This window comes from Suncus etruscus, chromosome 4 (assembly GCF_024139225.1).
Source record: "Suncus etruscus isolate mSunEtr1 chromosome 4, mSunEtr1.pri.cur, whole genome shotgun sequence".
Lineage (NCBI taxonomy): Eukaryota > Metazoa > Chordata > Mammalia > Eulipotyphla > Soricidae > Suncus > Suncus etruscus.
In genome coordinates, this window is record NC_064851.1 from 42667557 (window position 1) to 42693988 (window position 26432).

The window sequence follows — 26432 nt, forward strand, 5'->3', positions numbered from 1 at the left end:
CCATATGGTCTCCCAAGCCTGCCAGGAGCGATTTCTAACCTGGAGCCAGGAGTGACCCCTGAGTGCTGCCGGATGTGACCCAAAAAACAAACAAACAAACAAACAAAAGTTGACTAGGAGATGATTCTGATCAATTTTCCGAGGTTTTCACCTGGGGCTGGCTCTTCCATCAGCACCGATGTACCTCTCCAAATGGAAGGTACCACAAAGTTCAAGGTTGCTGCCAAAAGTGTAGCCCCTGAGCAGCTAAAGCTCTAGCCTTCCTTGAAAACATCAACTATGTGCAAATCACTTGTCACTTGATTTTTACATTTCAAAAAAAGAAATTGATTCTCACACTTCATATGCAATCCTAAATAGCTATATGATCACTTGTACAATTTTGAATAGCTATGAAATGGCATGTGCAATTCTGGGTAGCTGTAAAATCACATGTGAAATCCTAAAGAGATATGTAATCACATGTAACCTACATGTGATAACTATATAATCACATGTTTGATTAGCCTGCCAAGCATTTTATTTTTTTTCTTTCTGGTCTAAGTAAGCTCCTTCCTTGCAGACACGGGACACACAGAGTTTGATGCTGAGTACAATTCTGATGTCACCACTGCTAACGATCCCCTGCAGCACGACAGAGTATGTAAATCATCACAATAGCAACAAAAAGGGAAGGCTGGGAAACTAATTTTTTAAAACTGCACATATCTCTAACCTTAGTGACCACCCCCCCCCGTCATGCTGACATCACACAAAAAGAGAAATGAAATTAACAAAGATAATCCATCAAATTCTTACTCCAACAGAAGTTTGAAGGTTTAGGGAGAGAGGCAAACACTGATGAGGGAAGTGGCAAGAGAAATGACTTATCTGTGTCCTGAGATAAACTTCCAAGGGCAGTAACAAAAATTCAAAATAAAAAAAATGCCAATGATCTCCTTGAGACCTAAATAAGTCCTACTCCCCTTTGGCTCTGGTGCCCTGAAGGGGCTGAGACAACACACAGACTTCATAAATGATCAGAACCAAAAATCCCATGCTGCTCCATACGAGGGGCTACATGGCCCGTCATGCTCATACCATGCTGTCTTCTAGCTCCAAGGCAGCAACTTCTCAGACTAGACTTTATTTTCAAATCATCCCCAGCTCATATCATATTCAAAAGCTATCATAGGCATTTTAGACAATGCTCAGTCATTACCATTATTCAAACCCAGAAGATTAGAATTTCACCCATGAGTAAGAATGCCCTATGGGCCACTGCACTCTTCCTGTGCTCCACATTCCTCTGCAGTTCAAGCCTGGCTCAGCTTCTTCTTGACATTTCAGGATCTTGGCTCTTCCCACAAACCCAGGCTCTCGGACACATGCTAGAAGAGTGAGCTCCCCGTGGATTTTTAAAACATTTAACTCCTTTATTTGGAAAGAGTAATACCTCTTCCTTCCTCTTTTTGAGTGATAAAACAACATAGTTTATGTTGGAGGCTGTTAATTTTGCTTTCTTTTGCCCAATTCCTTTTAATGGTGCTTTTTATCAAGATGTTTTATATCACTTGAACCTTCAACTGGCAAAATTATAATTAAGATTCCCAGTTGCAATTTTATGCTATGCTTGTTCTTTCATTTCACTTAAATCTTTTATTTTAGCCAGATACAAATACATCGTGAACATTACTTCACAGACATACAGTTTTAAAGGAATTGATACAGGGAAATGAATGTTTAAGCTGTCTTAGCTTACTCTTTTCATGATTGTATTTCTTTTGCTTATTTTTTCCTTAGTAGGACTATAATTTAGGACTTGGGAATTATTATTTTGCAATTGTGTTTGTTAATTCAGGTCTGATTGTTTTCTTTTTTTCTGTTTCCAGAAGATTGAAAAAAAAACAAACCCTTATTTTTCTCTAAGTTCCTTCTGTAGTCATATAAACTACTAGCAGGTGCTAGTTCAAGAAAAGTTATGCATTTAAGATTGAATGCCTTTTTTCTGATAGTAAATGCTTAGAGGGACCCTGGAGGAGCAGTGCAGTGTAGAGCACAAATGCTTGGTCAAGAGTTCAAATCCCTGATGTCCCACAGATGCCAAACCGGAACCTAGCAAATTATCTGTCCGTGATTCCTGGAGTTACAAGCGATTTATTGATGCACCACAGTGAGGGGTATGTGAACACTGCATAAAGGGTTGTAACCCCTAATGAGCACTACGAAGGAAGAGATATGTGAATGCCATTGCCAGAAAGTGCGACCCTTAGTGAGTATGTATGTGAGTATTGCAGCAACCTATGACAAGCATTGCAGCCATAACTTAAAAATGTCTTCACTGAGAGGGGCCCTGGCAAGCTCATGTGCAGGTCTTGAAGTCAAAAGAGTGTGAACCTTGCACCTTGGTCCATTGTCTGTGTGTGGCAAAACCTGATGTGTGACCCCTGTCACCATCACAGTCAAGCATATGTGTCACCCTCAGTCATCACAATAGCAACAGCTGTCAACAACAGTGAAGAAAATAACTTCCATGTAACTATGTTACAAAATCCCTAAAGAATACCATGGTAGGGGCAAAGTTCTCAGTGAAAAGCTTTCTGAGTGTATATTGATGAGAAACCTGAAATGCATTCATCCAGTTCATTTAAACATAATTACAAATGCCTACTCTGTGCCTGATATTATTCTAATCTAAGGAATATATATATAACAGTGAGCAAAACAGATGCGATTTCCTGTCTTCAAAGGGCTTATCTTTCTACCAAGGAGAAATAATAAACAAATTATACACAGTGATTAAGTCCTGAAAGGGATTGTTAAAACAAGGTAAGTATAAAGGAGGGCAGGAATGGAATGCCAACTTCAGATCTGGCGGTCAAATATCTTCCCTGAGAGTGACATCGGAGAAGGGAGGAGTACTGGTCCTAGGACAGCCTTGGAAACCAGTGGCAGAACCTGGGTCTTGCTCTGAGTGAAATGAGAAACAATTGTAGAGAGTTGGGCAAAAAAAAAAAAAATGAACTGATTAATTTTAATACATGAAAGAAATTACTTTGGTTGCAAATGAAACTAGACAATGGGAAGGGATGGGGCAGGAGTGGAGGCATAGAGGTTAGAGAGTAACTAATAAGTCAATCTAGGTTAGGTGATGTTGGATGCAACCACAGTTCTTCCAGTGGATATTTTAACAAACAGGATTTCCTAGTATCCATGTGAACTGCAGAGGTAAGAGAAAAATCTAGAGCTACCTTAGGACTTGCAGAGCAAGCAATAGAAAGAACAAAATTACTAATAACAATTCTGTGAGCACAGCTTCTTGGGGAAAATGTTGTTTGATTGGGTTTTTATTTTTGTCCTTTTTGTTTGTTTATGGTTTTTAATTTTATTTAGTTTCTTTACTTAAACACCGTGGTAACAAAAATGTTCATACTTGGGTTTCAGTCATAGAATGTGCACCACCCTCTACCAGTGCAATCTTTCCACCAATGTTTCCCATTTCCTTTCCCCACCAGTGTGAACTTCCCTTCACCAGTGTCTCCAAATTCCCACCCACTATCTTTTTATTTATTTATTTTGGGGGTTTTGGACCACACCCGGTGATGTTCAGGGGTTACTCCTGGCTATGCACTCAGAAATTGCTCCTGGCTTGGGGAATCATATGGGACTACGGGTGATCGAACTGCGGTCCATCCTAGTTTAGCACGTGCAAGGCAAATGCCCTGCCGCTTGCACCACCACACTATCTTTATGTTTTGTTTTGGAGTCACATATAACTGTGTTCAAAGCTTGTTCTTCGCTCTGCACTGAGATCACTTCTTTTTTTGTTTTGTTTTGTTTTTGGGTCACACTGGGCTGCGCTGATGGGTTACTCCTGACTCTATGCTCAAAAATCGCTCCTGGCAGGCTCGGGGGACCATATGGGATGCCAAGATTTGAACCACCGTCCTTCTGCATGCAAGGCAAATACCTTACCTCCATGCTATCTCTCCAGCCCCTCAGAGATCACTTTTGGCAAAAATCAAGAGACCATATGGGAGGTCCAGTTGACTGCATGGAAGGCAATAACTCTTCCTGTTATACTATGTCTCTGGCACCTGAAAGTTTGAAAAGCCTATCAGAGCCTATATTTTTAAATCATGGGGTATTTGACTTCAACATTTCCTTTTCTCTTACAATAAATCGTATAATTTATTATCAGTAAATTTTTTATTTGTATATTTATGTTATATAGGTATAAATCTAGAGAGGGTTTACAGGTGAAAAGGAAATGTAAGTAAAAAACATTTGAGAAACCCTGGATTAGATGTCTAAATGGAAAAAACAAGTAATCAGTAAAAATGTAAGCTGGGGGCCGCAGCGATAGCACAGTGGGTAGGGCCTTTGCCTTGCAAGCAGTCCAGTCAGGTTCAGTCCCCGACGACATCCCATATAGTTCCCTGAGCTACCAGGAGTGATTTCTGACTACAAAGCCAGGAGTAACCCCTGTGACAAAAACAAACAAAACAGAGAAAAAACAAAAACAAAAACAAAAAACAAGTTGAGAGGAAGAAGAACACAATGCTTGAGATACAAATGTTATGTTGTTGCTGTGAAGAGGGAACTCAGTGCTGGCAAACAATATAGAAGAACTTACTGAAGGGAGTGAACGCATTGCAGTATCCTAGAAAATCAGAGAAGATGGCAGCTTCCCAAAGTAGAGAGAATAGTCCATGGTGCCCTGGGCTACTGAGATGACAAGAATTGATTGCTGTATTTAGCAAATTGGTGATGTATTTATTAGGAATAAAACCCTGATTAGAGGGGCTGGAGAGATAGCATGGAGGTAAGGCGTTTGCCTTTCATGCAAGAGGTCATCGGTTCGAATCCCAGCGTCCCATATGGTCCCCCGTGCCTGCCAGGAGCAATTTCTGAGCATGGAGCCAGGAGTAACCCCTGAGCACTGCCGGGTGTGACCCAAAAACCACAAAAAAAAAAAAAAAAAAAAAAAAAAAAAAAAAAAAAAAAAAAAAAACCCTGATTAGAGTGAGTTTATGTGAGGTTAAGAGAAAATGAGAAGAAAGGAACTGGAGACAATGAGCACAAACAATTAGTCTGAAATGTTTCTATTTTAAAAGAGAGACAGAAGCAGAATTGGGAGGCAGTGTCTAGAAATTTTATTCTTCAAGGAGAAATAACATCATTTAAAATGGTAACAGAAAAAAAATGGTGACAAAGGGATAGGGAGATAACTCAAATAACTCAAGCATGTACGGGAGCCCCAAGTTCAATCTTCAGCACTACATAGTCCCTCAGTAATGCTGAGAACAACCCCCCGAGCCTGGTACTGGGAATAGTCTCTGAACACAGTTCGGTATAACCCCAAAACAAAAATAATAAAATAGAATGTACAGTGATGAAATTAGGTTCCCTATTTAGATAGCAGTTCTTCACTGGCAAACCTACACTAAGTGTTTTCTTCTTCTTCTTCTTCTTCTTCTTCTTCTTCTTCTTCTTCTTCTTCTTCTTCTTCTTCTTCTTCTTCTTCTTCTTCTTCTTCTTCATCTTCTTCTTCTTTCTCCTCCTCTTCCTCCTCCTCCTCCTCCTCTTCCTCCTCCTCCTCCTCCTCCTCCTCCTCCTCCTCCTCCTCCTCCTCCTCCTCCTCCTCCTCCTCCTCCTCCTCTTCTTCTTCTTCTTCTTCTTCTTCTTCTTCTTCTTCTTCTTCTTCTTCTTCTTCTTCTTCTTCTTCTTCTTCTTCTTCTTCTTCTTCTTCTTCTTCTTCTTCTTCTTCTTCTTGGTTTTTGGGTCACATCCAGCAGTGCTGAGGGGTTACCCCTGACTCCATACTCAGAAATGGCCCGTGCAGGCTCGGGGGACCATATGGTATGTGGGGATTTGAAAAAGGGACCATCCTCAGTTGGCCACGTGCAAGACAAATGCCCTACCACTGTGCTATTGCTCCTGCCCCAAGTGCTCTCTTCTTTTTTTTTTTTTTTTTTTTGGTTTTTGGGCCACACCCTGTGACGCTCAGGGGTTACTCCTGGCTATGCGCTCAGAAGTTGCTCCTGGCTTCTTAGGGGACCATATGGGACGCCGGGGGATCGAACCGCGGTCCGTCCTAGGCTAGCGCAGGCAAGGCAGGCACCTTACCTCTAGCGCCACCGCCCGGCCCCAAGTGCTCTCTTCTTTAGGAAAAAAAAAACTCCCTTTTGTTGTTTCCAGTAGTGCTACTCTCAGTGTAGTGCTCAGGAGTCACTCTCTGTAGTTCTCTAGGCAAGTTTGGGTATAGTTACTATATACCCAATACTATATACCAATGCCCCTATACTATAGGAGATCAAATTTGAGCTCATACATGTGAAGCATATTGCTTCAGCCCTTTGAGTTATCTCTCTGCTCACTCTATAAATTAATTTTATTTTTACTGTTGTTGTCATTGTCATAATTTCTGTAGTAATAGTAGTAAAAACTTGGAGTAGTTTCTGGTGGTAGTTAGGGGACCCTCTAGTACTAGGAATCAAACTCAGATATTGTATTTGCAAAACTCATGCTCCAGCCCTTTAAGCTACCTCTCTAAGCCCTGAATTTAGATTAGAAGAAATAAAAGGTTCACTTTTGACCTCTCCCTATGGTAGATTGGTAGATTAAGAAATGTACCCTTAGTTTTTCTAGTTTCAATTTCATCATATTATTTCTAACTATAGCAGTCTGGCAATTTCCCTTCCTCTTTGGACCTTATACTGTGTTCCTACTCACTAAAAGTTACCCCATCTAATCTGCCCAGTTCCGTTTCTGTGAACAACTCCTCTCTAGGTCTTCTCATTTCTAGTTTCTAGCACTTCAGTTTCTTTATCTGAGAAGTGACTATTTGTTTCCTATATTCAAGACTGAGAGTTTGAATATATCTAAGAAGTGAAATGGTTTTAATTAATCTAAAGTAAAGGGGCCAGGGGATAGATCAGATGGCAGAACACATACCTAGCATATGCAGGGTCCTGAGTTCAGATCTTCAGGACTACATGATCCCAGAGAATTGTCTATGGGAGGAAGGAAGGAAGGAAGGAAGGAAGGAAGGAAGGAAGGAAGGAAGGAAGGAAGGAAGGAAGGAAGGAAGGAAGGAAAGAGTTAACATAGGAGAGGCCCCTGAGTTGTTGTGCCCGAAAACCAAAAGATAGAAAATTGAGAAGACTACTGCTGCTTCACTGTTTGCCTAGGCTGAATCCCAATTATGTAATTTAGAAATGTTAACTATGTGTGAGCTTTTAGGTATTACATTTCATTTAGAAACCTAATCAATGAAGATATCTGGTCACAGGAGGTAAGAGGTAACTGAGAAAAGGGGCCCTGTCTTCACTTGTAATTAGCAGGAGGTTATGAGGTTGATCCCTGGTGTTGCTTCAAGCTGCTATTTATGCCTGGAATTTCTGCTCTCTGAGATTCCTGGTGATGAGGCAATTTTCAGTTACACTGCATCTTAGGTGTATGCAAGCATCACAAGTAAAGATTACGATTCCTGGTGAGCACACGACTGAAGACAGATGTGTGAAAGCTACAGCCAATAGCTTAACCCTCCCCAAGGATGTGGATGAACACTATAACCAAAATGTGATCAAATATCATCACCAAAGAGTGTGGTCTCCATCAGGCACCACTGAAATGTGCAAATGATGCCTGTATTTGATTACCTGTCACCATAGCAATATCAGCAAAGGAAGGGTAAGGAGGAAATGGGGGGGGGGAGAGAGAGAAGAAAGTGGTGACTCAGACAAGGTTAATAGGTAACCTTTATTCAGCAGTACCTATGTTCTAGAGAGTTAACTAAGCCCATTTTATGTGCCACTTTACCTTTGACCTCATTTTAGCTTGAGCTATGAATTATTATCCCTACTTCAGAAACCAAGAGAGAAAAACTTAAGTGATTTGAAATCCTTTGTCTTTCCAGCTCCGTGATATTACTGTTACTTTCTAAGTAAAGAATAAATTATTTAGTTGTGTATAGTTCTACAGTTGTAGAAATTGCTCTTGCCAGGCTCGGGCGACCATATGAGATGCCGGGATTCAACCACTGACCTTCTGCATGCAAGGCAAAAGCCTTATCTCCACGCTATCTCTCCGGCCCTTATAAGGAATCTTAATTGATAGTGTTCGAAAACCACCCTATTGTATTTGAAATTATTTTCATGATATTTTTATTTATGCATAATTTTTAAAACATACTTATGTATTATTAAAATTTATATTGCTAAAATGATGGATGCAGAATCTTTCCAGGTGGTCTGGTCTGAGCTGATACCTCTGGGGCCTTCTCAGAATAGCTGGGGCAGATTTCCCTTTTTTTTTTTTTTTTTTTTTTGTGTGTGATTTTTGGGTCACACCCGGCAGTGCTCAGGGGTTTTTCCTGGCTCCGTGTTCAGAAATCGCTTCTGGCAGACACAGGGGACCATATGGGACTCCGGGATTCGAACCTATAACCTTCTGCATGAAAGGTAAACGCCTTACCTCCATGCTATCTCTCTGGCCCCAGATTTCCCTTTCTGCCTTAATAAGCAGCAGCCTCACACAGTACCCTCTCACAGAAATGGCTGTCTCACAACTTAACCTTATCAAACTGATACTTTACCAAATTTCAGATCTACAGATCCACAAGTGACCATATGACACCTCAAAATTTCAGCCCAGTAGTATCACAGGTAACCTGATGGGAAAGTTATATAGAAATCTACCATAATCAGTGAATATAGACAGTAATAGAGAAGGATCAATTAGCATCTACCACACCCCAGCAAATCTGTAAGCACTGCCTTTATAACACCATTAAGACATACAATTATTTCAATAGACCCTTTTTGATCTACGTTTTGATCATTCATTTTCCTTTGTATTATAATAAATAATATGAAGTAAATTTCTACCTGCAAGGGGACAGGCTAGGGTGAGAGATGGGAATTTAGGGACACTGGTGAAGAGAACTTCACACTGGTGGTGGGATTGGTGTTTGAACATTTAATGCCCGAAGTAACTGTATTATGTACATTTTGTAAATATACATATAGTGTTATAATAAAACATTTTTTAAAATTCACATTGCTTAGCAGATATGGGAACACTTCCAAGTAATGAAACGGATAACAATGAAAAGTTTCTCCTCCAGGGAACTCTTGGAGGAAGATTACTCATTCATTTATTTACTCACTCTTCATTCAAGAAAAATTTATTGAGGGCCTTAGGGCATGCTGAGTGGTATAGTTTAGGTAAGAATGAACCAATTTAGAATTATGATATAGGTGGAAGGGTGGCTAAAAGGGCTGATGCATATATTTAATATGTGGGAGCCCTAGGTTCAATCCTCAGGAGCACATGGTCCATGTCTCCTAAGTACAGTAGGAACAACCCCTGAACATTTCTCTGTGTGGCCCCCAAATAAAAATAATCATTTTAATTCTTATATTTAAAGAGTGCAGTAGACTGAAGAGGAATTTCTGGGTGAACGAACCGCTTCTCCTGGGGTTGCAGGCTGACAACAGTGTTCTGTGCTTGCTCATCGGTCCTTCCTCCCCCATGATACCAAGCTCTCAGCGCCACCACAGAAAGTGTGCAGCTTCCACCGCTCAAGCCACTGAACAGGGAGGAACAGGCACCGAGAGCTCTTGAACCATTCTTCCACATACTCAAACAGAAAATGGAAATAAGAACTAGGGGAAATAGTTTAAAAGAAAGAAGGTGCACATTGAATGGTTCTTGTCTCACATTATTCTCTTAGACAGTTTTGTGAATAAGTGTGTATACTTCTCGAGCCAATCTTGAAAGTCACAGTCTAATTTGAAAATCTAGCACTGCCACTTAAAGGCCATATGATCTCAACTTACTCCTATAATAGCTCCAGGCCTTCATTTGCTATTTGAAAAATAAGTACAGTCATAGTAACTATCTTATAGAGCTGAGGACTAAAGGGGGATATATGCAAAGTACTCTGAATGGGGCCTTGCCCATCAAAAGCACATCAACTGGAATTCTGATTATACTGTGACACATATTTACCTGTGCATAACAGTTGTCAAATCCTGGCTCCAATAACTCAGCAAAGAGCAGTGCAGGCTTCCTAAATTTTTGTTGCATAGAATGTCCTTAAGCCTTGTTTCCTTCCATAACTTAATTCTTGGAGGAATGTCTAGAATATCCCTCGTACTTTTTTTTTTTTTTTTTTTGCCACACCCAGCGGCACTCAGAAGTTATTTCAGGGATGTCAGGGATCAAACCTAGATGGGTCGCATGCAAAGCAAACACCCTGCCTGCTGTGCTATCTGGCCCTCCTCTCACCTTTATTATTATTATTGTATATTTTTGCTTTTCAATTGTATTTTTTTGGTTCTTGGGCCACACTTGGCTCTGCATTCAGAAATTACTATTGGCAGGGCTCAGAAGATCATAAGCAGAGCCAGGAATTAAAATCAGGTCGGCCATGTGCAAGACAAGGACCCTACGTGCTGTGTTATCTCTCCAGCACCTTCTATCATATTTCTTAATTTTGAATGCTTTATGAGTCAGATATTATTTTTGCACCAAAGAAAAACCATTTGTCATTTACTTTCACTTTAGTTTGTTTTCCTTAGTAAAAAGGAGTAGTGAATATTTTTATATAAAATGGATTATTACTACTTAATTTTTTCTTTTTTTTTTTTTTTTTTTTTTTGGTTTTTGGGTCACACCTGGCAGTGCTCTGGGGTTATTCCTGGCTCCAGGCTCAGAAATTGCTCCTGGCAGGCACAGGGGACCATATGGGGCGCCGGGATTCGAACCGATGACCTCCTGCATGAAAGGCAAACGCCTTACCTCCATGCTATCTCTCCGGCCCTACTTAATTTTTTCTTTCTTTTTTTTTTTTTTTTTTTTTTTTTTTTGGTTTTTGGGCCACACCCTGTGACGCTCAGGGGTTACTCCTGGCTATACGCTCAGAAGTTGCTCCTGGCTTCTTGGGGGACCATATGGGACGCCGGGGGATCGAACCGCGGTCCGTCCTAGGCTAGCGCAGGTAAGGCAGGCACCTTACCTCCAGCGCCACCGCCCGGCCCCAATTTTTTATTTCTTAAACTTTAAATGATTTATTACAAATTTATATGTGCTTGGTATCAAAATACTGCAGACACACTGAATCTAGTAAATTCTAGAAATTTAATGGCCATGGTAATTTTCATGGTCATAACCACTGAAATATGCTTCCAGATTTCATTGAAGCATGAATTTGAGAACATAAATACATTTGTATTGATATCTTTATATTGCTCTGCAACATGATTTTTTCACTTTTGGCATTCGACCATTTTGGTATTTTTTTTTTTTGTTTGCTTGATTTTGGGACACCCCTGGCATTGCTCAGGCTCTGCATTTGGGAATCAAATGGATGAAAGATATCAAACCTGGTTGGCCATACCCAAGGCAGCTTCCCTACCCACTGTACTATTTCTCTGGTCCTCAAACTGTTTTTTTTTTTTTTTTTTTTGGTTTTGGGGTCACACCCAGCAGCGCTCAGGGGTTACTCCTGGCTCTAAGCTCAAAAACCGCTCCTAGCAGGCTCGGGGGACCATATGGGATGCCGGGATTTGATTTTTTTTTTTTTTTTTGGTTTTTGGGCCACACCTGGCGGTGCTCAGGGGTTACTCCTGGCTATCTGCTCAGAAATAGCTCCTGGCAGGCACGGGGGACCATATGGGACACCGGGATTCGAACCAACCACCTTTGGTCCTGGATCGGCTGCTTGCAAGGCAAACACTGCTGTGCTACCTCTCCGGGCCCAATGCCGGGATTTGAACCACCATCCTTCTGCATGCAAGGCAAAGGCCTTACCTCCATGCTATCTCTCTGGCCCCATGAGCTTATTTTTTAAACGAGTTACTTCAATAAATATAGCATAATGTGCTTGATCAGTTTCCTATTGGAATCTTACTAGACATTTACACCAGCATATATATCTGCTCTACAGGATCACTCCTGTGTCTGTGCTCAGGATCTGTATACAGTGACCAGGGTGCAAAAGCAAATGTACACAGCAAATGCCTTCATCCCCATATTCTCTCAGGCCCAACAGTTGTTCATTTTAGAAACTGCCCTTTCCCCCAATGTGATTAATCCCTTTGACCCACTAACATTTATTTCACAGGAGCATGACTTTCCCCACATTTGTCTCTTTCATGAATAATACTCTTTCCTTTCTCCACTTACCTCAATTGTGACCTCATATTTTTCTCTTCTAAAAGGACAATTTAAGGGGCCAAAGCGGTGGCGCAAGCGGTCAGGCATCTGCCTTGCTTGTGCTAGCCTGGGAAGGACCAGAAGTGATTTTGGAGTGCATAGCCAGGAGTAACCCCTGAGCGTCACCGGGTGTGGCCCAAAAAAATCACACACACACACACACACACACACACACACAAAAACATAAAATAAATAAAAGAAAAATTTAAATCCCAGGAAATATTTACTTTAAAAAAATAACTTTTATTTAAAGAAGCATGATTTAAGGGCCAGAGAGGTGGTGGTGCAGCAGTAGGGCATTTGCCTTGCATGCACCTGACCTAGGAAAGACCTTGGTTTAATCCCCCGGTGTCCCATATGGTCCCCCAAGCCAGGAGCGATTTCTGAGCGCATAGCCAGGAATAACTCCTCAGGGTCACCGGGTGTGGCCCATAAAATGAAAAGGAAGCATAATTTACAAAGTTATTGATAGTTGAGTTTTCAATATCAATTTCACCAACAGTGTCCATTTCCCTCCACCAGAGTTCCTATATTCTATCCCTGAATCCCTGATCTGCTACCTTGACAAGCATATTACAAGTTTGGTAGGTGCCGCTTAGACGTTTACAGTCTTGCCAAGTCTGTGCTTTGGATAGATAACTATACCACTTTCCCATTATCACCAGTATAACTGAAGCCCCTGAATTGTGGTCCCCCCTCGATCCATTACTTCCCTGGAACAAAGAATTGTGGTCCCCCCGCCATCCATTACTTCCCTGGAACAAAGAATTGTGGTTCCCCCCCACCCCCCCGCCATCCATTACTTCCCTGGAACAAAGTACAAGAGTGATTTTTTGTTTTTGTTTTTGGGTCACACCTGGTGACACTCAGGGGTTACTCCTGGCAGGCTTGGGGATCATATGAGATTCAAACCACCGTCAGTCCTGGATCTGTTTGTGTGCAATGCAAATGCCCTACCGCTCTGGCCCCACAATAGAGTGATTTTAAACATCTTTAAAAATCAACTGGAGTGAGATAGCACAGCGATAGGGTGTTTGCCTTGCATGCTGCCAACCTGGGATGGACTCAGGTTCGATTCCCAGCATCCCCTATGGTCCCCGAGTCTGCCAGGAGCGATTACTGAGCGCAGAGCCAGGAGTAATCCGAGTGCCGCCGGGTGTGGCACAAGTGCCTAATAAATAAATGAATAAATCTCTCTAAAAAATAAAATATAAATAATTTTAAACAAAAACATTCCACATTAAACTTTTTTTTTATTCAAAAGAATACACCATTAGTTGGTAACAATTACACAAACTGCTCTGACCTCGAAGATCAGGAGACCTAGCACTATGATTAGATCACTTGCCAGGCAATCCCAGCCCACAACCTCCTCCTTCTGTCTGGGCTGGGCAGGTGAACTAGGACAGACTGTTGGCATGAGAGGGCTAGGAAAGAGAAAGCAAGCCAAGGGCAGGATGGCAATCTCATGCTATCTTGTAAGGAGTCAGAAATCTTGAGTCTTGCTTGGGCAGTTCCCTGCACAATTGCCCTGACCCTTCTGCTCATCTTTGCTCTTCTCAGGGTTAATTTACTACTTGCTTGTTTGTTTACTTGCTGAGGGGCCACACACCCAGCTGTACTCAGGGCGTATTCTTGACTCCAGGCTCCAGATACTATGCTGTTGTGGGGACTGAAGCAGAGTTAGCTGCATGTAAGGCTAGTGCCTCACCAATGTCCTTGTCTCCTCCACCCTGGGCTGCTCTTCTTTCATTCCAGTGTCCCAGGACCACCTGGGTTCACCATCCGGGGTCACCTTTTCTCTGAAACCCCTTCCTGAGCACCTGTAACTGACCTACCACTGACAGGGAGATAACTGGTGAGATCTCCAAGATGAGACCCCCATGGTTTTCAGAAACCAAGGGACTCCATAAATACAGAATGAAGGCATTAGAACACTTTATTTAAATCTTCCAAACAACCCTTCTGACTTTATTACTTAACCCACTACCCCGTTGTCTCCCCATCCACCAGGGGCAGAGAGGGAGAACTTGCAAATGACACTTTTGGTCTTAATCAGGAGGCCGAAACTCTAGGGTGGAGAAAAACCTTTCATCTATCTGCCCTTTGGCAGAGAAAAATCTTTCATCTATCTGCCCGCTTCAGAGACAAGACACTTGTGGCAAAAAGGGTGAAAGAGCAAACTGAAACTCGGGTGAAACAAGAACCTACTCTTCCGAGCCCTTAAAGAGCAAACTAGCTGGGCAGCAAACCGTGCCAAGACAAAAGTTATGCATGCGTACCCCCTAAATCCCTCGCAAGCTGGAAAACCTCCAGGACGATTTTTTATGCAATCTCCTCGCCAAGACTTACCGGTATCCCCCCACCCCACCCCACAGTCACCTAGAGCTGCTTTGTAAGGCAAACAAGAAAACACTGCGAGGGGAGGGCCGGAACAGTGGCGCAAGCGGTAAGGCATCTGTCTGCCTTGTGCGCGCCAGCCTAGGACGGACCTGGGTTCGATCCCCCCGGAGTCCCATCGGGGACCCCCAAGCCAGGAGCGATTTCTGAGCGCATATAGCTAGGACGAACCCCTGAGCGTCACCGGGTGTGGCCCGAAGAGCAAAACAAAAAAGAAGGCCAAGGTTCCCGGCTGGGCCTGGCAGCGCGCCCGGCCGAACGAAGGTGGGCAACGTTTGGCGAGCCCAGGCGTCCCCGGGGTGTCGCTTCCCGGGACCCCTCGGCGGGCACGGTGGGGCCGACACCAGCGAGCGAGCCAGGCAAGTGCTCGCAATCACATGAGGCCCCGGGCCGCCCGCCCCATTGGCTGTGTCCGAGCCAGTGGCGGCGCTCGGCGGCTGCGGTTGGTCCCGGAGCTCCAGCGCCGGCTCGGGAGGGCCCGGAGTCCATGTTACGCTTTGTCTAATTCCCCCTCGTTCCAGAGTCATGTGCCGCCGCCGCTGCCGCTGCCTCTGCCGGTGCTGCCCCGGCTCGTCGGCCGCGATTCCAGCTGGCAGCCGCGGACGGGGCCTCGCGAGCAGGGTCCAGGGTCCAGGCGCCGCGCGCCTCCGCCTTCGCCTTCCCGGCGCGTCCCGCTGCAGCCGCCGCCGCCCGCCGCAGGGGATGCCGCCGCCGCCGCCGCCGCGCGTCTCCGCCTCCGCCTCCGCCTAAACCGGGCCTGGGCGGCCGCTGAGTAGCTGCCCCCGCGCAGGTGGGTGCATGCATCTCTGGGGTTGGAAGGCCAAGGGGTGATGCCCGGGTAGGTGGAGACGGGCCTCGAACCCGTGGCCCTGAAGACCGGGAGTCCCTGCTGTCGGCCCAGCAGGAGCGGTTGCGCGCTGCCCGTTCCACCCCCGTTGCTTTCTGACTCTCCTCTCCGCTCCCCCATTGCGATCGGAAGGGAGAGAGGCCCTGGGAGCAGCCCCTTGGAGTCCCCCTTTTCCCCACCCAAAAGGTGGGTCTTGGGGTTCTTGGCCTCGCTGGGCCCAGGGCCCCCCACGAAGGTGAGCCCTTTAACTTGTGCAGCGACGCCTTCCCGCGTCAAGTGGACTGGGCGGGGAAGGGAAGGGAGGAGGGCCGCGGCCCGCCCCCTGCGCGCGCTCGGGGGGCGGGAACTTGGGGGCCCCGCAGGTGCACCCAACCCTGCCGCGGGCCATCTCCGGGTTGGGTACCGGCCGGTATAATCCGCTTCTAGCTTGTTTTGGAGCGTGGGCACTTGGGAAGCGGGACTGGAGCTTGCATTCTAGCCTGGGGCTTGGAAAGGAGAAAGGTTTGGGGTGACCCGCCGAAGAGAATTCATCACCTGCACTCGCCTGAGGGTGGTGATAGGGCCTTTATTGGGGGGGGGTTATACCCCATAAGGGATCAAGAAAAGCTTTGTTTTTGGTGGTTTGAAAGAGGCTGCTGCAGTGAAGAAGAGCTGCTTCATACGGGTCGAGGGGAGGAGAGGTAGGTCCCCAATGGAGAAGGCGTATGTGTGTGTCTCTGTGTGTGTCTGTGTGTTTGTGTGTCTGTCTGTCTGTTCGTTCACGTGCAGGTGAGGGAAGGATTTGGGGAAACAAAGTCCAGAGCTAAAGGGGAGGACACACACACGCAGGTGGTAGGTAGAGAGATGGGAAATTGGTATTGGGGAGCCCTGGCAGATGGTGGGGTCCAGCTTGAGCTCCTTAGTCTCACACATGTTTCCTCCTTTCTTCCTCCGCCTCCCTCTCTCCTCAACGTTTGAGAAACACTCTTGTTGGGCAAAGAATGCTATGAGGATTTATTTTGAAAGAGATACAAGGAATCATCAGTTGACTTCTGGAAACTTCGCTTAGCTTTAATCATACAATTTCCCTCTAGGCAGCGTTTATTGAGTACCTACGCAGTGTTCTAAGCTGGTCCTAGGAAGCTTCTGGGGCTGCAGGGAATTCCCATCTGCTGTATCAGGAAAAGGTTGTTTATCCCTAAACAATCCAGAGGTCCTAGCATATGTAAGAATGTCACTTGGTCACTGATTCAGACCCTTCCGGACACTTGATAGCTGCTCCTCTGTTTCTGACAGGCGTGGGGGAAGAATCCTCCACCATATCCAGTTTATGGGATCTTCATTCTACACTGATTCTTAGGGTCAAGAAATACTAAGAAACACTAACTGCAGCTAGGTTGGTTAAGGAGAGGACTGTCTCACTTGTCTTGGACATCAGTGGACTTGAGAGCCTGTTAAAATTTTAGCAAGAGAAAAATAAGGAGCTCCTGAGATTGAAATTGGCTGGCAAAGGTGATTCAATGATTGGTCTTCCTGTTATTTGGGGTTCTCCCATGTAATCCATGTCACTAAAAGGAGAAAAACACAGATCTTGAATTGACAGTATGTACATATTTGAACACTTTATGTTCAATTTGTCTTCATTTTATGGAGCGTGTGTGTTTTCTGATTACATTTTAACAGAACCAAAGGTTGGAGAGGAAGGTCCTTACTTGACCCTGTTTCCCTGTCTCTGCCATAACCACGTTGAATCCTGTATGATGCAACAGTTCCAGTATTGAGCCATATTCATCGTTATTCTCTGGTCTGTTTCTCAGAGTTGAAAAACTTAGTCAAAACTTAGTTTATTTTTCTTAATTTTTAAGCTATGTGGAGGTGGATTTTGATTGGTTGTTTTTTTTTCTTTCTTTTACCCATTGTAAATTTTTTTATGGTTTTATCATACTCCAAGTCTTAAATTGTTTGGGAAACTAGATTATGAAATTGAGATATGATTCTGATTTTAGTAGTATAGATACATTGACACTAGCAGGGGAAATATTCAAATTTTGTCAAAACTATGATGTTCTTGGATAGTTGGTATGGGAGCTCATGGAGTTATATTTGGAGCTGTTGTTTGACATTCTGAGAAACACGGTCAATTTTATTGAGTACAAGCAGTAAGTAAACAGGAAATCAGAGTGGGTGCTTAACAAGGAAGGAAAGGCTTCTACGAATAGGCAGCAGAAAAGATAGGTACCTGTTGGGTTTGGAGATAGCTTCATTGCTAAAGTGCCTAACATACAGTCTGGGGTGACTGCAGTGGACGTGAATCCCTGTCACCTCATACATCTGAGCACTCCCACTAAGCATAGCAGCCAGAATGTGCATGAGCACCACAACTGAAGAATGCAAGCCCCAGGTGTGCTGGTAGGCAGGCACCACAATTGTGTGTGACCTCTGGACATTGCAACAACAACAAGGGAAAGGAAGGGAATGTGGAAGTAAGAAAGAAAGTCCACCTGTACATGTCAAAACAGGAGCAGAAGCTCATGTTGCATTGGAAGTCAAGAAGTACTGAAATGGGCAGGGCATTTGCTTCCTGGTTTGCATGTATGATGGAAGGGAGAAAGAGCCTATATTGGGAAAGCTTTGAGTTGTATTTATTGGTCAAAAATAGTAAATATATTTGCCTGACTGAAACAGAGAACATGATTGATGAAGGAAGGCAGAGGAGATCTCGTTTTTTTTTTTTTTTTGTTTTTTTTTTGAAAAACTTAAACTAGGGGTGTTAATCATTTGCCTCGAGAAGCACATATCTCACTAGGGGGTGATGATGTGGTCTTCTTGCAGGAATTTGGCTGTCTTGGAGACATTGCTGGTAGCTTCGAAGCAGGAGAGGGATTCCTGACATCTAAGAGCTTGTAGAGAACTGGGATTCTATGAAACATTCTGCATTGCATAGAGCAGCCCCACTAACAGAGTATATATTTTTTTTTATATATTTTAAATTTTATTTTATTGGAACCATTGTGATTTACAAAGGCCCTCATAGTTGGGTTTCATACATACAATGAACAGAGTATATTTTTGTCTAGTGTCAGTAGTAGGAGATTGAGAAAGCCTATTCTCTAGAGCAGAGAGGAAAGGCCTTGGTGGGGTGAGGTTCTACTGGGAAGAGACCTTGAAGGAGATGTGAGAAAGGATAGGGGCTTGGGGGAAGCCAATATAGGAGACTTCTGCTAGATGTAGGCCTGAAATGCTTGGGAGCTGGGCAAATTCTCATGACATATATGAGACAATGAGGTGGGGGGTGGGGCTAATGAACTAGCAGGACAATAAATGAGAGCTAAGAGGAGCTAGAAGCTCAGAAATGGAATTTTAAGATGGTTCTGCTCTAACATTTTTATATGTGTGGTGCTGAGGGTTGAACTCAGGGTCACATACATACAAAACATGCTGTACACCCCTTAGGCACATCCTGGACACTACTTTCCTAAGTTCTTATGCTTGCTAAGTAGCCTTTGTTTAAACACCCCCAGGAAAGAGAATCTTCACTTCAAAGACTCAATTCTATGTTTCTGTTTTTCACTGTTCGCATGAATATTGTTTGAGCTAAAGACTACTTCCATGAAAATTTGTCCCATACCCAATGCTATGACCCATTGCCACAAGGGAAGCTCTTGGAATGTACAAAATAGCGTATTCTTGCCTTCTCTTCTCAATACAGAATAGTCCCAGTTCTTTACAAAGCCCTGTATGGGACATAGTTTCTAGATGTCTTCTCAGTGTGCTTGCATCTCTCAAAGAAAGTCATAGTCTGGAACTGAGTATGGGCATTGAGATGTGATCTGGTTGAAGACAGATGCCCCAGGGAACAGCTTCATAGAGATAATAAAGCTGCTTTTTATTTATTTATTTTTTTGAGCCCGGCCTAGCAGAGACTCATGTATGTATGTATATATACATATACATATACATATATATATATGCAGAGAGCATCAAGCAGTCCAAACATATTATTGTATGAACTGTTGTATCTTGTATTTATTGAGCTTTTTGTTTGTTTGTTTGTTTTCTTTTGTTCTTTGGTGAGGTTGAGTGGAAGTAAATTTTTTTTTTTAGTGTTCGGGCCACACCTGGTGATGCTCAGGGCTTACTCCTGGCTATGCACTCAGAAATTGCTCCTGGCTTGGGGGACCATATGGGATGCTGGGGGATTGAACTGTGGTCCGTCCTAGGTTAGCTGTGTGCAAGGCAAACACCCTACCACTGTGCCACTGCTCCGGCCTCGAAAGTAGGAAGTAAGTTTTTGTTTGTTTATGCTTCTCTGTAATGCCATCCTTTTTTGTTGTTGTTCATTTTACTTTAAAATTTTAGAGGCTAGCTTTTTGCCTTTTAATCATATGAAAGAGAAACAGTGACTGATACTGCCATATGCTATGTAGTTGTGTATTTTTAAAATGGCATACATCCTGGGCCAAAGCAATGGTACAGCAGTTAGGGTTTTTATCTTGCACGTGGCTTACCTGGGTTCAGAATTCAGCATCACATATGGTCCCTTGAGCCCACCAGGGGTAATTACTGAGTGAAGAGCCAGAAATAATCCTTGAACACTGCCAGGTATGAGACAAAAAACAAACAAACAAACACAAAAAAACAAAATCAAACAAAACAAAACAAAAAAATAAAATAACATGCAAGCCTGTGGTTCAGCACTATTAGTAAGATCTTGGGTGCTGAATGCTGGTGTTCCAGAGGCTGATAAGACTATAGTTTGAGAGGCACTGAGAAATTAGTGTTCCTAGCCAAACTACATTATGTATTGCATTTAGCTCTTGCTAATGTTTGCATCTGAGGTGCCCTTTCAAATTATTTGAGTCTGTTGCAAGCTTCTGAAATCTGCGTTTCATTCTCTGGGGTCTTCATAATTCTGTTTAGACATCTGGAAGAGAATTTCTAATGTTCTGTTCAAGTCTGAAGCTTGCCAGATCATATTAGCTTTAGAAATTTGTGAAGAGGTAACTGGGGTGACTGGGGATGGCTAAAAGCACATAGGAACTTGGTTAATAGGCTAACGTTTTTTATTTCTTTCTGTTATTATACTCCAAATGGATATTTAGTGACCATTTTATTTTGGGGGAAGGAGAGAGGTTTGAGGTTTAGAAACAAGCCTTTTCCCCAGAACTGGACGTTAGCTTTTCACTGATAAAACTTTGTACTTACCAGGTCTTCACTGATAAGAATTAGAAAATGAGCATTCTGAGATGTGTTTGGAAGCAGACATGTTAGAATCACAGGCAAACTAGTGCCAGATTCTCCAGTGTTACAGATGTAACCAGTAAATTAAATTAAAAAAATTACTTGGTTTGGGTGTTAGCCCTACAACAGTGGTAAGAGTATTCAGACAGAATTCTGGGTCTTTTAAACCAACATATACATACAACTTTTTTGTTATGACTCCCTTACTGGTATGTTGTGTCTCCAGGTGATAGAGTTGTCTGGCTCTCTCTTCTGAAATGGTCCACATGGAAAACTTGTCTATCCCCAGGAGAAGAACAATATACCTGCGAGAGGAAGGGATGTTTTGTGAATGTATGAAATTTATTGAAGGGGGAAATGATGAAAAGTTCCTAAGTCAAATCCTTTTATACTTTTAGAAGTGTCATAGTTGAATTCACCGTGGAAGTAAAGACACAAAATGTCACTTTGAATGAGAGATAGAAATTTCTAGATGAAAGGGGTAAATCCTTGAATTTTACATATATGAGTGAATGGAATCACAGGGAGCTGAAATAGTTGAATTTTGCATGTATGGAGAGACCAACTGGATTTATTTTATCTGCCTTGAAGACCACAAATAACAGCTATGGCTAAAGGCTTCCCTACTTAGAGGTATGTCAGCAGTGGGTTCCCTCAGGCCTTCTTTACATAATTGATCCAATAGAAGGAGCACACAGTGGAATTTCTAGGCATACAGATGGCTGTAAGCTCTTCTGAATTATGAAATATCTAACCAGTGGGATTTACTCTATGGAAACCATACTTATGTTAATAATCAGAAGATTTGCAGATGAATTTCTTTGTGGGCTGATCTGGGATAATGGAATGATGGAACTGTCACAGGGTAGTATGGACCACCCCCCCCCAAAAGCTTTGAAAATACATTCAGAATTTTGTTTTCACTTGTTGTTGCAGATGAAAATGGGATAAGAAATGATAAGCAGTATCCCAAAGCCATGTGATAGTCCTTGGAAAGGGTAGAGATTCAGGCTAGAAGGGAAGAGATCCATGAACACAATGGTTTTATCAATATTTTTAATTAATTTTATAAATAACATTTTTACTCTTATTCATTAACCATAATACATTTGTTTCCAGATAAATGAGAGAAAAGTTACTGAAAAACCATAAAAAAATAATAAAAGATTAAAAGAAAGAGAAGAAAGAAAAAAATACAGCAGCAAGCACATTTGTAAAAACTCTTGTATCTCCAGAGAAGTCAATACAATGACAGAAGGTTTAGTAACCTTTTGTTAGCTGTCCATTCTGTTAAACTGGTGTATTCCCATAGGGATGACAGCATTAAACAAATGAAGTTGTCAAGAAATTCTGAACATTACTACTGATACTGCAACTTTTCAGGGTGTATACTCAGCTGCCAGACCTCCTGGAAGAAGGAAGATATTAGGGAAGGTGGCCCATACTTGTTCCAAAAAGTCCTGGTGATATCAGCCCCCAAACCATATAACTGAAGTTTGGTCAGATTGGTGACCCAGAAGGGAATCGTAGGTAGGTGGTGAGGTGGAACTATCTGGAAATGGTTATTCTGGGTGATAGAGACAGCAGGCATGACTTAGGTAGGGCTGAGGCTTGGCCTGCCCTTTCCTCCCAAGATGGCCAGATGGCTGTGTGGGTCTTTGTATCCATGGTCTTTCACAGCTCAGTTTACATCTCATTTGAGGAAAAAATGAGTCTATGGTGCTGGTCCAATTCAAACATCATCAGTCTCTTTTTTTTTTTTTTTGTGGTTTTTGGGTCACACCCGGCAGTGCTCAGGGGTTACTCCTGGCTCCATGCTCAGAAATTGCTCCTAGCAGGCACGGGGGACCATATGGGACGCTGGGATTCGAACCGATGACCTCTTGCATGAAAGGCAAACGCCTTACCTCCATGCTATCTCTCCAGCCCCATCAGTCTCTTTTTAAATGAAGAAAATTTTAGATTTCTGGTGACCAGAAAGATGACAGGTGGGAGTTGTTAATTGGAGCCAGTGAATGAAACCTTCTAGCATAGGGACAAGTTGAAATCTGCATTGTGCACTGAACTGTAGCTACATGAATCTGATATTTCAGTTTTTCAATTTCTTGTCTTCATAGGCCAACAAAACTGTCTATGTGGTGAAGGCAGGCACACTCTTGGTCTTTGCCACACACATATTTGCCATTCGTCACCTGAAGAAATGAGAGGTCCAGTGTGACTTTTATAAGACATACATTCATACCAAAAAGTAAAGCATGGTAGCAGTTTTTCTTTGATTGGGACCAGAATCAGTCTGTGGAATATTTTGTAGTTATGAGAACCTGGACACTTTCTCATACTGCTTAGTTTAGAATTTCTGAGAAAGGAAGTTTGCTTTTGAGAAGATTCTTTTCTTTCTCAAGTGATTACATTGTGCAGTTAACACGTAATCCACCATGTCATAAGGACAGGGAACCCACTGCAAACACCGTCAAGAAGGTTATTAGGGGCTAGAAAGATGTTTGATTGGGCTGACCATATGCTTGCAGACCCTAGCACCACATGGATAAAACTTTTGAGCATAGAGATTCAAAAAACTTGTTACAACGTGCGTGTGTGTGTGTGTGTGTGTGTGTGTGTGTGTGTGTGTGTGTGTGTGTGTGGTGTATATGTGTAAGGAGCCACAGCTGGTGATGCTCAGGAGTTACTCTTGGCAAACACATTTGGGGGATCATATGGGATGTTGAAGGTTGAACCTGGACAGCTTTGTGCAGAGAAAACACCTTACCTGCTGTACTTTTGCACTGGTCCCCACATACAACAATTTTTGAGCACCAACTTGTAAGTACTGAGCACTGCTGAGTATGTCTTCAAAACAAAACAAAACAAAAAGACTGACACATTATGATTGAGGGCCTGTAATTGGTCATTAAGATAAACAAGGAATTTTGAGGATATAAGTAACATTGGAAGATGATGACCCATGTCATGGATTCCCCGAACATGACTTTTTTTTTTTAAATTTTTGTTTTTGGGTCACACCCGGCAGTGCTCAGGGGTTACTCCTGACTCTCCACTCAGAAATCGCTCCTGGCAGGCTTGGGGGACTATATGGGATGCCGGGATTCGAACCATCATCCTTCTGCATGCAAAGCAAATGCCTTACCTCCATGCTATCTCTCCAGCCCCAACATGATTTTTGATGCTACCAGGAGGCAGATGCTAGGACTTACCATTCATGAGTGGCTATGTGCATTGTGCACTGAACTGCAGCTACATGAATCTGATCTTTCAGTATTTCATTTTCTTGTCTTCATAGGCCAACATTCCCGGGGGGGGGGGGCGCGGGGGGTGTCCATGTCACCTTTGCACTAGTGTTTGATAAACCAGGGGCAGAAATGCAACAGTATCCCTCTTTGGAGTATTAAATTAATTCTGTGGATATTGTCTTAAGAAAAGTAAAAACCGGGGACAACGAGGTGGCGCTAGAGGTAAGGTATCTGCCTTGCAAGCGCTAGCCAAGGAAGGACCGCGGTTCGATCCCCTGGCATCCCATATGGTCCCCCCAAGTCAGGGGCAATTTCTCAGCAATTAGCCAGGAGTAACCTCTGAGCATCAAATGGGTGTGGCTTGAAAAACCAAAGAAAAAAGAAAAGAAAAGAGGGGTTCATGTTTTCCATTTTATGATAGGATTATAATTGCCTTTTGGTGCCATTTTTTGCCTACTTAAAGCCTGGCAATTTTGTAAGTCTTTTTGACCAAAATAAATAAATAAATAAATAAAAAGAAAAAGAAAAGAGGGGTTTATGTTTTCCATTTTATGATAGGATTATAATTGCCTTTTGGTGCCATTTCTTGCCTACCTAAAGCCTGGCAATTTTGTAAGTCTTCTTTTTGACCTTTTACTAGTCTGTGAAATCAAATGTGTGGGAATGACTACTGCACTGATTTTCACACAATCTCTGTCTTCCTCTTTAGATTGGCTATTGAGCAAGACTCACAAGTACTGAAGATCAGTTCCGTCATAAACATTTCATAAAATAAATCTTTATCTTTTCTTCTTTTGCTTGTTGGTTGCACTTCTGAATGTTGCAAGTGAAGATTTCACTGGCATCAGTCCCTGTGTTGAAGTAAGGAGTAAGTAGCAGCTCATCAACTGCAATGGAGATACCAAGTAGGGAGAAGGGATGTGAGGGCTAGGAACTTTTTCAAGATACCAAGTAGGGAGAAGGGATGTGAGGGTTAGGAACTTTTTCAAAGGGTGTTGCCCTCTAGAAAATTCCCTGGACCTCATCCAGTGGTAACTGAATGGATTATTGCCTATTACTCTTGGGTATAAAATGCCATCTATTATTTTTATTGATTGTTTTCAGTTCTGAAAAATATTTGAAGGTTCCTAAACCTCTGGGATTTGTCCCTCTGTACCATGAATATAACCTTCAAATAGAAAAATTTGAGAATAAAAATTTTTGGGAAATTGACTCCCATGATGTTTGTAATGATATCCTACTAAATAAACATGATAAAGGAGCATGGCAGATAAAGCAATTGTGTAATCTATAAAAGAAAAAGTCGGGGGCTGGAGAGATAGCATGGAGGTAAGGCATTTGCCTTGCATGCAGAAGGTCGGTGGTTCAAATCCCGGCATCCCATATGGTCCCCTGAGCGATTTCTGAGCATAGAGCCAGGAGTAATCCCTGCCAGGTGTGACCCAAAAACCAAAAACAAAAACAAAACAAAACAAAAAGAATAAGTAATAATGACCTTTTCATTATTTACTAATGATCTGAAGTTCCAGAGGTAGGGATTGTCTGGTCCATGGGACATATAAGACCCACAATATCTTAGAGTCTATCCCTGGCACATGCAGGAAAGACCGGGTACTTCCCATCACCTGGCACAGCTCATCTGCCTTTAGTGGGAAGCCTGAAAATGATGTTCTGAGGGGTCGGTGAGGTGGCGCTAGAGGTAAGGTGTCTACCTTGCAAGCGGTTTGATCCCCCAGTATCCCAAATGGTCCCCCCAAGCCAGGAGCAATTTCTGAGCCCTTAGCCAGGAGTAACCCCTGGGCATCAAACGGGTGTGGCCCCTCCCAAACCCCCCCCCCCCCCAAATGATGTTCTGAATAGCTAAATGGCCGTTGTCAAAAAAAAAAAAAAAAAAAAGATTCCCCACTACTGACTATCTATGCCTTGAAATTTTCTTTTTTTTTTTTTTTTTTTTGGTTTTTGGGCCACACCCAGTGACGCTCAGGGGTTACTCCTGGCTATGCGCTCAGAAGTCGCTCCTGGCTTTGGGGGACCATATGGGACACCTGGGGATCGAACCGCGGTCCGTCCTAGGCTAGCGCTGGCAAGGCAGACACCTTGCCTTTAGCGCCACCGCCCGGCCCCTATGCCTTGAAATTTTCATGCTTTCTCATGCAGTCTATAATCCTGAGTGGAGGCAGGTTTATTCCCACTTCACAGAAGCAATAACTTAAGGCTTAAAAGTTACGTGATTTACGAAAGAAAATCTTAGAAATGCAAAAGTTGAATTTGAAACTAGTGTTTATTTCAGACTCTGCTCATTTCTGTACTCTTCTCATTTCTCTGGTGAGGTTTCTTTGTCTTATAAATGAGAAAGAAATTTTGAGATGGGAAAGAGCCTTTCACCTTGTCTCGTCTGTGCTCCTTAATTACGGATCAGATCTGAAAAGTCGCACAGAGCAGTACAGAGAAGAGATGGAGTATGACTCAGGTTTTCACACATGCAGACATGGTTTTCAGCACATGGCAGTTCT

At 43.0% G+C, this 26432-nt stretch overlaps 1 protein-coding gene across 3 annotated transcripts in view; it reads left to right on the forward strand.

Annotated features, from left to right (window-relative positions):
* The window catches only part of LRRC8D (leucine rich repeat containing 8 VRAC subunit D), a 171463-nt gene that overhangs the window by 22661 nt on the left and 122370 nt on the right, over positions 1–26432 (forward strand). Inside the window, exon 1 of one of the 3 annotated variants that reach the window (XM_049772191.1) lies at positions 14780–14868. The exons of 1 other annotated variant lie outside the window; for it this stretch is intronic. The gene's annotated coding sequence lies outside the window, so the exon portion shown is untranslated. Of the gene's footprint in view, positions 1–14779; positions 14869–16082; positions 16132–26432 lie in introns of those variants that run through there. One more of the 3 variants, XM_049772190.1, reaches the window with a different exon arrangement.